Raw genomic sequence first — 11,828 nt, forward strand, 5'->3', positions numbered from 1 at the left:
CCTCAACTGCATCTGCACACCAGTAAAATATATATATGTGTGTGTGTGTGTATATATATATATATGAAGAAAAAAATCAACAACAGCAGCAACAGCAGAGAACCCCCTGTCCCAAATGGTGGCAATAAGGAAAAAAATGTCCTAAACACTTCTATGAATGATAAAAGAAATGATCCCACCAATTGCCTGGTAGAAACACATGTAAAATATGACCAGGCACAGTGGCTCACGCCTGTAATCCCAGCGCTTTGGGAGAATGAGGCAGGTGGATCACCTGAGGTCAGGAGTTCGAGAAAATACATGTAAAATATTAGTGTATTATAAAATCTTATGCACTTCAACATTATTAATAGTATAACAAAATAGCATTCTTATATTGAGAGATGTTTGACCTAGGGAAATATTCAAGAGTAGATTTAGTATAAATTCTAAAGTACTAATAAAGTTTTAGTTAGGAACCCCTTACTGTTGTATCATTTTTGGTGAGGGAAATAAGTATAAAATCCAACTCATTGACTTCCCAACTCTGACCCAGAAATTGGTTTAAAAAGTTTTTATTGGCCGGGCGCGGTGGCTCAAGCCTGTAATCCCAGCACTTTGGGAGGCCGAGACGGGCGGATCATGAGGTCAGGAGATCGAGACCATCCTGGCTAACACAGTGAAACCCCATCTCTACTAAAAAATACAAAAAACTAGCCAGGCGAGGTGGCGGGTGCCTGTAGTCCCAGCTACTCGGGAGGCTGAGGCAGGAGAATGGCATAAACCCAGGAGGCGGAGCTTGCAGTGAGCTGAGATCTGGCCACTGCACTCCAGCCTGGGTGACAGAGCGAGACTCCATCTCAAAAAAAAAAAAAAAAAAAAAAAAGTTCTTATTCACCTGTAATCCCAGCACTCTGGGAGGACAAGGCAGGTGGATCACGAGGTCAGGAGATCGAGACCATTCTGGCTAATGCAGTGAAACTCCATCTCTACTAAAAATACAAAAAACTAGCCGGGCGTGGTGGCGGGCACCTGTAGTCCCAGCTACTCGGGGAGGCTGAGGCAGGAGAATGGCGTGAACCCGGGAGGTAGAGCTTGCAGTGAGCCGAGATCGTGCCACCACACTCCAGCCTGGGCGACAGAGCAAGACTCCATTTAAAAAAAAAAAAAAAGTTTTTCTTGCAGATGAATTATTCTGTATATAGACGTTAGTGATTGTTAATAGCCCCAGTTAGAATCCCTGAAGAGACATTCTTGGAAGAACGTAATTTGTCCTGAAGAAAGTATCAAAACAAAGAGCTCGAGTAAATATCCAAAGTAGTACTTGAATACTTGAGACAAATGAGATTGATGGAAACCCCGCCCATGTCCGTCCACCTGGCCTGTGGGTGAAGTCAGAGAGGTGTGATGGCCTCCACTTGAGAGTTTGTTCTGAAAATCCCTAGACTCCAGTATTGCACAGTAGTAATCACAGAGTCTCCTTATGTAAAAACAAAACAACACAGAATTACTTGTAAATCAGACTTCCACGCTCAACAATGGGTTGTTGAAATCCAAGTCATTATTGCTCTGTCCAGTTTTAGCTTCAAGAGAAGAAATGGAATCTGAAGAGCACTCAGAGATTTCCTACTAAAATGCCTGATGACCCCAGGAAGTTTTATCAAACACTTAAAAAAAATTGAAGAAAAACTTTTTATAAAAGATTTATTTAGGATAGTATTTTCTTCAAAAATCTGCTTTCTTCACTGACATATTTAAATTGCGTATAATTGAAATATACTAACATAAAAACACAGCTCGTAAGTGTGAAGCAAAAATTCAACTTTGGAAAAGTGTTGTTAAATTTGGTTTTCCAGTCATGTGCAGTTGGTGCTATAATTTTAATCCTAAAGAAAAAAAATAGTACAGAAACATCTGCATCTTCTTAAGGAAACATTTTGTTGTGACTTTGAAATACTTGATTTTTAAGAGTGTCATTAGATTGGAAATCCTTTTGCATTATCATAAGAAATTTCAACTACATTTTTCAATGAGAGAAAATTTTAAAAAAAGATTTATAGAATGATCACATGCTTCTCAGCCCATTTTAAAAAGACCAACTTTTCCACTTTTTGTTTAATGGCCAGACAGGACATTCAGTCAACCAGGGGAAGTGGCTGCTGGTAAATCACTTAAGTGTGAGAGCAGGACTGTTGTGTAACCTAGTGGTTATCGCAGTGACTCCTTAAATTCCGAGTCAGGAAACTCTCGTAGCCAATTTACTCATAAAGCTTGGTGTAAAAGAGTTGTTTGCAAAAACAACCTAAAATTTTCGTTTAAAGTTTGAGTAGAACTTTGCTGGAAGTATTGTTCAAACTCAACCTTTTAAGACCTTTCCTCGTGCTTTGTGTTTTACTTTTCTTTCACAATTACATAATATAAGAAAAAAGGAGGCATTTTCTCCCTCCTGCCCCCTGCAGATGCTCCTAAATCCTGTGGTTTGCCCTGGTGTGCCACAGACTATTCTGTTTCTGTGTGTGCCATGGTGAGGAAATGTTGAGAAGTCCTGGACCACACCAGAGAAGCCAGACCTCACCTTGTGCCCAGCCCCTGCCCACCTTGCCAGCACCCTGGTCCCACCCTGGGCTTCCAGACTCCTTTAACTCAGGACTGGCTTCCCAGAAGTCCCTCTACCCGGTCATGTGATATCTGTCCCCCCACCCTGCCTCTGACCTGGGTGCTCAGGTGCCTGTCACATGCCACCCTCAACAGGCTCTCTGAAGACAAACCTGTGGGTCATGATTTCCCACTCCCCCAGCTCCGGCTGCAGGCAGCTCAGCACCAGGTCAGCTACTCTGTGCCGAACTGAAGGGAGCTGAGCGCTGACCCCCTCCATCTGGGTTGGAACTCAGGTCATCCTGCCTCAGGTACAAGAAGTAACCAGTTCTTTGGTCTTCAGACTCCATTTCACTGGGTAAGTGACATTCCTTCTGCGCCAGAGCTCAGGTCGTCCTACCTCACATATAAGAAGTAACCAGTTCTTTGGCCTTCAGACTCTGTGTTTCACTGGGTAAGTGACAGAGCCCTTTCTTTAAGTGTCGCACCTCATTGCGGAGCCCATGTGAACACCAATCATGGGCTGGGGCAGCCAGTTCTGTTGCAGAGGAAAGGGGGCCTCCAGGGTCCTGCCATCCCCCCACCCCACCCAGCCCAACCTGCAAAGAATCGGTCAGGACTCAGGCGTCCAGGCGTCACCGGCTATTGCCGGATTCCATGAGAAGCCCCGGGAGCTGGGAGCACCGCCTCAGTCTGCAGCTGCAGGCAGGGATGTCACTGCCAGACCTCCGCTGTGATGGGAGGGACTGCAGAGCGCAGGTGCAGTGCTGGCGGCTGAAGCAGGGCGGGCCCAGAGGAGCTCTCAGGTGCATTTCATGGTTTCCTTCACCCCTTAACTTTCAGAAGGGACTGACTGGAACGCTCCACAGCAATGACTAATCTTGTTTTTATATTTTCATTTGTAATAATAGCTAACGTTCAGAGTGCTTGCTGGGTAACAGCCACTGTCTACACATTAACTCATGCCGTTCTCCTAACACCACCACAATGTAGGACCTACAATTAATCCCGTTTTACAGCTGGGAAAACAGGGGCAGAAGGTGGCATTTATGGCCTGGTTGCTAGTGGTGGAAGTGGGAATTACACTGGAGACCCTACACCTCCACCGTCCAGGCTCATGATCACCACCTGCGGTGGAGACCCCAGGAAATCTCCTCTGGGCATTTATTAGGGATTTTCCAGCAGCACAGAGGACTCCCCATAGTCTCAGTGAAAGTAGGCAGGGCTTTAAACGTATTCAGGATCAACACAAAACCAGCAAATTAGAAGACTTAGGAACTAGAACCCAAGCCATCATCTGCACATGTGGCAATTCTTATGATAGCATCATGCTTTTGCTTTTCCTACGGTGAGTTTGGTGTTTTTACTCACCTCAGCTCAGTGGGCTGGGACCGTGGCAGGCCAGCCATCGTTATTGCCTGTATTTGGAGGTGATAAGGACTGGACACGCGAATCCCATCCTGTGTGCCAGACACTCTTCTAAACTCTTTACCTGTTTGAACAGACTCAATCCTCACCTTGAACTTACCAGGTAAGGGATGCTATTGTCCTCATTCTGCAGAGGAGGACACAAGAGAACATGCCTGATTCCTGCGTGCACAGAGGGCTGTGCAGCCTCTGGCCAAAGGGCAGCCCAGGATGGGGCTACTTGACCTAAGAACGCTGACACCGTTTGCCTCAGACCCTGGGAATGACAGAGGCCCCTGTCCAGGGCTGTCTCCACCTGTATATACACTTCCTTCACTTGGATTTACTTGGATTTTGCCTCTAGCAGGATCTGGTTGTTTCTGAAGCTGTGAAATCTAAACTGATGCAAAAAAACAAAACAAACAAACAAACAAACAAAAACCAAAAACAAAAAAAACCTGGTCTACTATCTGTTGAGGATTGGCTTATAAGTCAACCTCTAAAGTGAAGGTGCCAATCACTGGCTTAGGTCTCTGGAGCTGTTGCTTGAAAAGGAGGCAGCTGTGGTTGGCCTCGGACATGTGGCCCTGCCGGCTCTGGCCAGCCATGATGAAGCTGGGGCAGCAGGGACTCTTGGAAATGCTTCTTGAGTTGCATCAAAGGATCCCAAAGAGGTCAGTCTCACACTTGAGTGCTGCTGAAGTCATCTGACACGGGGCCCTATGATGAATGCCCTTGGCAGCAGACACGGGCTAATGAGAGACAAACACGCTACACAGTCTAGAGCCAAACACATTCTTTTTAGAGGAGACCATCATTTGATGATGCATGAATAGGGCAGTTATTTGGATCCTGGGAAGTAGAGGGTGGGCAGGTGATGGAGTAGGTGGCAGACTCACCACCAAGCCAGGAGCACGTGAAGTTTGTGAGGGAGTTAGACAAAGGATATGGGCAACTAGGGATCTGTCGGAGCACTTGTGCTTTTGGGGATGGAATCACGACCATTTGCAAAACCATCTGGACACGTGACTGGGAGTCTCAAGCACTTCAGCCCCAGACCTGGGGATAGAGCCAGCGTTGGCATCCAGCGTCTGATCACATTGACTGCAACCTGCTCAGCTGAAGGAGGGGCTATGGCAAGGAGCTCATGTCTATGCTGCCATCTTCCTTTTATAAATGATGAAATCGACATCCTTACATGCCTTGCTGGAGGTGGCAATGCCAGGTTGGAAGCCCAGGCCTGAATGACACTGAGGCCACCTCTTTTTTGGACCTCTTGGGAGGCTTTGTGGACTCAAAGAAGGAAAAGTTCTTAGCATACATGAAGTCTTCTATTGGAGGTAGGTGCCTGTCTGTGCTGTGAGGACCCAAGAGCTGCTAGGAACCACCTTCATATGCATGTCCTTGGTGGCTGAGCGATGACATCAGGCCTGAGCTCCCTGCCTCTGGAGCATCTGTCCTGAGTTCTGTGGCTCCTCCTCAGCCTATGTGTGTCGTCTGGGTCCCTTGCAGGATTGCTGGCTTAGCTCTAGTATTTCCGTTCTTACTGCTATGGACAGGACCTCTGGCATGGACTTTCTGTTGGTCAGCAGGGCCAGAGCACCCAGCCTTCCAGACATCTCTAAATCTTTCCATCTTACAGATATCCAAAAGTAAAATGTACACACAGCACCACTGATGTGTACCCCACATGCAAATTTCCATGTTACTATAAAATAGTATTTTAAAATAGATTAGAAAAGATGCCTATCAAAGCCAATGGAACCATTCTCTTAAATATTAAGGTGAACCATTGCTATCAAAGTTTGTGTTTCAAATGAATAACAGGAAAGTTAAACAATCTCCTAGTTCCAAGTACTAGGGGAGGTGAGGGTCCTGCTGAGCTTGGGTGATGGCACATGTTGCTGTCCACACATCCATTCTGTCGCTGACGTGGCAGGGGAGACTGGAGGATATGGAGGCCAGGTCTGGCTTCAATCTGCATGAACCATTTAAACCTCATGAAAATATTTCCTGTGTTCTCAACTTCAACCCACTTTCCTTACATGTTTTGTGTCATAGGTCTTCACTCAGACATAGGTAATTCTTTCTTTAAATGCTCATCACATTTTCTTTTGGAACCTGGTCTCCTCTCATTGCCACTGGTAGTCTGTGACTGTTGGCTCCGCAGAGTTGTATAAGTTGTTAGAGTTTTTTGGTTGCAAGCCATAGAAAATAACTGTGGCATGCTTAAGAGCATTGGGAATGTGTGGGGGTGGTGATGGCCTGCAGAATCCCCAGGCAGCAGGAGCAGGTGCAGGCTCAGATACAGGCTCAGTCGTCCTGCATCCATCAGAATAGGATAACTCCAAGGCCAGGTGGCTGGATAGGCGCTCCACGGAGCTTCCCACCTATTCTCACTCCAGACTCCAAGCTGTGGTCCCACTGAGTTATGTGCCCACTCCTGGGTCAGGGAAAGGCAGGAGACCACAGGGGACAGAGCCAGAGCCACCACTACCACCTCATGAGAAGGGGAATTCTTGAAGGGGAGTCAAGGTATTTCTAGAAAAAAGAATGATTGTTTGTGGAGGGTGAAAACATGATATAATATTTTCCTAAAATTAGAAGATCTTAAGGAAACAAGGAGATAAAAATATAAAGTTTTACCTTTTACCTGTAAAACAAAATAAAAAACAAGCATGAAAAGGAAGGTTCCATATCTCTCATGATTCTAGATACTGGGTGTCTATTTTATAAGAATTCTTTCAGACATAAAACATTAACAGGCATGTGTAAATATGGTTTATTGTTTCCAGTAATCTTGGCAGTTACTTGAGTCTAAATTATTTGCCTCAGGAGAGCATATTGTGAGGGCAATAAAGGGAGCCTTTTGAATTCTATTGGTAAAGATGTGATTAACACCATTAAGAAGGGAGGAAAAGACTTTCTGTTCCAAACACAACACTGAGAAAACAGAGATGAGGATCCATTTAATTCTTGCTGCCTGAGTGTTTCTAGCAGATGAACCTGGCCCATGGGGCAGGGCAGGGCTGAACTTTTCAATTCTAGGATGACTTTTCTTATCACTGCCAATGGCCATCACAAGTCAGGGGAAATATTTTACTTTTTTGACTGAATGTCACAGTTATGTATATAGATAAACATAAAAATAGAACCTATGTGATGGTTTTCCCAAAGCCATCTTCTCTTTTTCAAAAATATTTTGCTTCTGAGGTGGCATATGAGTATCGTCAAAGTCAAATAAAAATATACACATGAATCTCTAAATAAAATGTTTTATTTTGGAGAACAGACTTTGGCTTGAGGTGTACACACAGACTGGGTCGTCTTCAGTATGTCCACAGAAGAAAGAAGGTTAAGGGTCTTATTAGAAAGAGAAATGTTATGTATTGTTGTGAAAGAAAACTCATTGGCACTGGTGAAGTTTTGGGGAGCTGGCAAACTCTGATTGGTGAGTGATGAGAGTGGGTAACACTAGTCTTGGAGTCACAGGAGTTTGTTTCAGCAGCTCCTGCGTAAAAGTGGCCTTAAGGTTGCAGCAAGTGACCTGGCAGCTGGCTGGTGAGATTGTCCCTGGGTAACTGACATTGCAGCTTGTTGATAGTGTCCCTGGACAAGTGAGCTGGCAGCTGGTGGGTGGTGTTTTCCCTGGGCAAGGGACCTGGCAGCTGGCTGGTGAGATTGTCCCTGGGCAGGTGACCTGTGCCTCAGTGCTGCCCACCTGCCACTGGTCTCCTGACTCTAATCTAGTTGGGTGGACAAGTTAACTTCAGTTCACATCATTAATTCTCACATTTCCCCCTTTTGATCAAGATCTTTTTCTGAAAATCTCACCGGTCCACTGTCTTGAAATTAGGTTTAATTGCCTTTTGGTGCTTAGTTGGACCTGTCTTGGTGGTCTCTAGTCCCCCATCAGGGGGAAGTAAGGTAATCAACATCAGGGACCCAGGCCACATTTGAGCAACAAAGGTGCCAGAAAGAAAAACAGAATGAACAACCAAGACCGTTCTTAGGGCAGGTTTGCCTGGAGTTTAGCATCAAGTTCTATCTTATTCGTCTCTTAGGTATTGGCAGTAATCTCAAAGTATTTGGCTAACATTATCCCATTGAGATAACTAATTTTACAAAGATTAGACAAAACACAAGAACAGAGCTTAAATATCAAGAACAAAATACAAAAAAAAAAAACAAAAACCAGCAACCTTTGTTTGTTGTACAAATAAATTTAATTTGTACAAAGGTTTTTAACCAAGAGCTCATGCCTAATGGCAGCCAGCTCAGCAGATGAAAAGGCCATAGAGGAAGTGGGAAGACCTGTTGTAGCCATGGACTAGCATTTCATGATTAAGATGAATTAAAGCAAAATGCCAGCTCTGTGGAAAGGACCATTAGTACAATTAGAACAAAAAGTTGTCTTAGGGACATTGCCAAAGTTACCCAACAGGCGTACTTAAGAATTGCTTAGGTCAGGTTTTATTATGTTATTCATATCAGTTATGATTCTTAACTTTTAATTACAAGCTTATTATAATTACCATTACAATAATAAATAGATTTTTATATTATTATAAATAATAGATTATTTAATAATAGATTAATAATCGATTATTAAATAATTGATTATTTAAGTGAAAAAGATAGGCATTAAGAGGGGCAAGAGTCTTATTCGAACATGGAGTTTTGGTTTACTGCTCTTGGGAAAAGTTGCCTACAGCATGAAGTTGGCAGTTTCACAGTTTGAATGTCTCGGGTTATGTCACTGGGTGGTTTGGTGAACTCTGTGTAGCCCACACACTAGGCATGAGGCTTGTCCCCTGAAATTTATTTAAACTAAAACTAAAAACTAAATTTAAACTGTAATTTGTTTATAGGGCTTTAGGAAATAACTATTTCTCTTCTTAGTAATTCTATGAGAGAAAAATTGAATTAGAGGAACTTAGGAGAGTTTAGTATCCTATCCAGCTTACAGGTAGATAATAAAAACTCAAAAACAATGCATAGGGTTACAGTCTAATAACAGATATATTATAGACAGCCCAATTTTTACAAAAGATCATTAGAGTAACACTAATTTGTTTGTAACATAAATTCAGATTTATTAGATTTGGCCTGATTGTTTATATTAGTATAACAAGTATAATGATTGACTCTCAGATTGGACCTTTGTTAAAAATATTTTGAAGCTAGGAAGCCAAATCAAGGCAGACTTCAGATTTTATCTTCAGTTTATATAAGTATAAACAATGTAAAATATGATATATTAATTTTAAATGTGATATCATATTAAATAATTATATTACCAATATAATAATATTGGTACTATAACTACCAATATAATAATATTGGTAATATAATTAACAATTATAATTGCATCCTATTAAAAACCATATTGTCATAACATAAAAAAACTCATGAATAGTTTTCAAGTTTTGAAGGGATCAAGTGGAAAAGAAAAGTAAATGTTTTCCCCTTCATTTATTAAAGTGCCCTTTACCAAATTGCTGTAAGCTATAGGTAGCTCAAGGGAGAAAGTTTTCTTAAATATGGAAAACAAAATATTTAAATGAAGAACCGATAATGTTTCAAATAAAAGTCATAAAAATCATAGTTTTTATCAGTTATTCAATCTCAGGTAATTAAATTTTGTTCTTCATTATCTTGGTTGGCAGTTTTATGAACCTGTTAGTAGTTTAGAAATTTTTATTTAGTCCATTGATCTTAAAGTTACTAGAAACCTGTACTGAGGAATACTTGCTAGAGTCTTTTTTATGAATCTTGTTGCAGATGCCTCTAGATAAGAATCAGCACTGTACATGACCAAAAAATTAGAACAGTCACAGTATAATGTGATAAAAGTTCAGCCGTTGATTAAGAAATTTAGTTATGTCTATTGTATATGGCATTTTAAGATAACAACCAAAATCGTTACTGATAGCATCACAGTAAGAACCATCAGACCTTTATACATTTTATAAATGTTAAAGCATTCACATCAATAATACATTCATCTAAATATAATTTTAGTAAGATCTAGTGTCACTTTATTACTTGACAGTGCTTCTTATACAACCCATGGAATAAGCATCATGGGAGACACATCCTTTGATGCTTTTTTGGGGCCCAACTGAAAAATCTCAAGTCAATTTAAGCTTTAAAGTACTTAAATTAGAATTTGATTTTGGGGAAGTTTGTTAAAGATGTTAAAAAAACGTAAAACATTTAATTAAAATATAATCAGATGTCATTGTGAGATAATATTTATTTAATCAGTGATTACTAAAAGACCTTGAAAGCAAATTAAAAAGTTATATAGTTCAGAGGGAAAAACTTAGACCTGTACTAGAGATGACCTAGTTTTTCTAAGTAGTAAAAAACTAATAAAGACAGCACCAAGCACAAGAAATTATCTTTAAATACAAAATATCTGTTTCTTAGGCTGATTAGTAAAAAGGTAAGTGAAAAGCCTCCTACAGTATGACTGCCTTTCCTATGGGAAGCCCATTTGGATAACCTAGAATTTGAACCTCATGGAAAGGTACTTGAATCCAATTAGACACTGCAAGAGTATGTGTCCAAGATTATGAGTGTACACTCTCTTAAAAAGGAATAAAGTAAACAAGAAAACCAGAACCTTGATCAGGGGAATGCATGGCTTTTAGAAAAAGTAAAAGCATGTGAAATTGCCTGGTTGCACAGAACAACTTAGACACATCAAGAAAAGCCATGTTCTCATTTATAAGTGGGAGCTAAACATTGAGTACACATAGATATAAAGATGAGAACAATGGAAAAGAAGATGGAAACAATGGACACTGCAGACTATTTGGGGGTGAAGAAGGAGGGCATGGGTTGAAAAACTACCTATTGGGTACTACACTGACTACCCAGGTGATGGGATCCAAACCCCAAACCTCATCATCACACAGTATACCCAAATAACAAATCTGAACATGCACCCGCTGAATCTAACATAAAAGTTTAAATTATATTAAAAAAGAAGAGCCAAGAGTACAGTCTCATATTGCCAGAGAAAACTTTAAGACAAACATTGCCAGCATCGGGGCCACCATAGTAGTTATAGCTAAAAAAAAAAAAATTATGAAAACTAACACAAAAGTTGGAGGAGAGTTGAAGTTTTTCTATAAAAGTTGTTTTTAGAGATTATAAAATACATATTCATGAGATAAAAATACATTACAATTCAAAATTTCTATATAATTATAGTTAGCTATAGTTGAGTAACTCTAGTTAAGCAACAATATGTACCTTTTTAAGGAAAGAAGAAAGAACAGAAGGTAAATCACATGGAATGGGTTGCATATAAAGTCCAGCCACTGAGATATGGGTCTGAAAAGCTTCAAAAGGAAAACTCTACCTTGAGAAATGAATTTTTTTCCTACATGAAGAAGATAACACTTCTAACTTGAAAATAGGTAGAAACTGTAAAATAAGAAAAAGCTCTACTTCAGAAAATGGTTGAAAATGTAAAAAAAAAAACCAGATTTCAGAATTAAGATAAAAACCTCTTGCAACTTTTTTTTAAACCCACAGCAGATCAACATTCTGAGAAAACCTTGCCATTTCAAACACAGAGTACCAGACTTTGGTCCTTAATCAGTGTACCCCTGACACCAATACTTAATTATTAGAAAAGCAAACAATTTCCTTCCCATCCTAACCAATTCAATCACATACAAAACTCCCTTTATAAGATCCATCCTTCATAAACTCTCCATGATTTGCTTTGACCTGCCAGTTTTTGTTCTATATTTTCCCTTTTTAAAATATTGGAACAATCACTCATTGTACCTTAGGACAGAATTTTACTTTTTCTTCCCCCTATTTTT

Source organism: Chlorocebus sabaeus, chromosome 13, assembly GCF_047675955.1.
Source record: "Chlorocebus sabaeus isolate Y175 chromosome 13, mChlSab1.0.hap1, whole genome shotgun sequence".
Classification (NCBI taxonomy): Eukaryota; Metazoa; Chordata; class Mammalia; order Primates; family Cercopithecidae; genus Chlorocebus; species Chlorocebus sabaeus.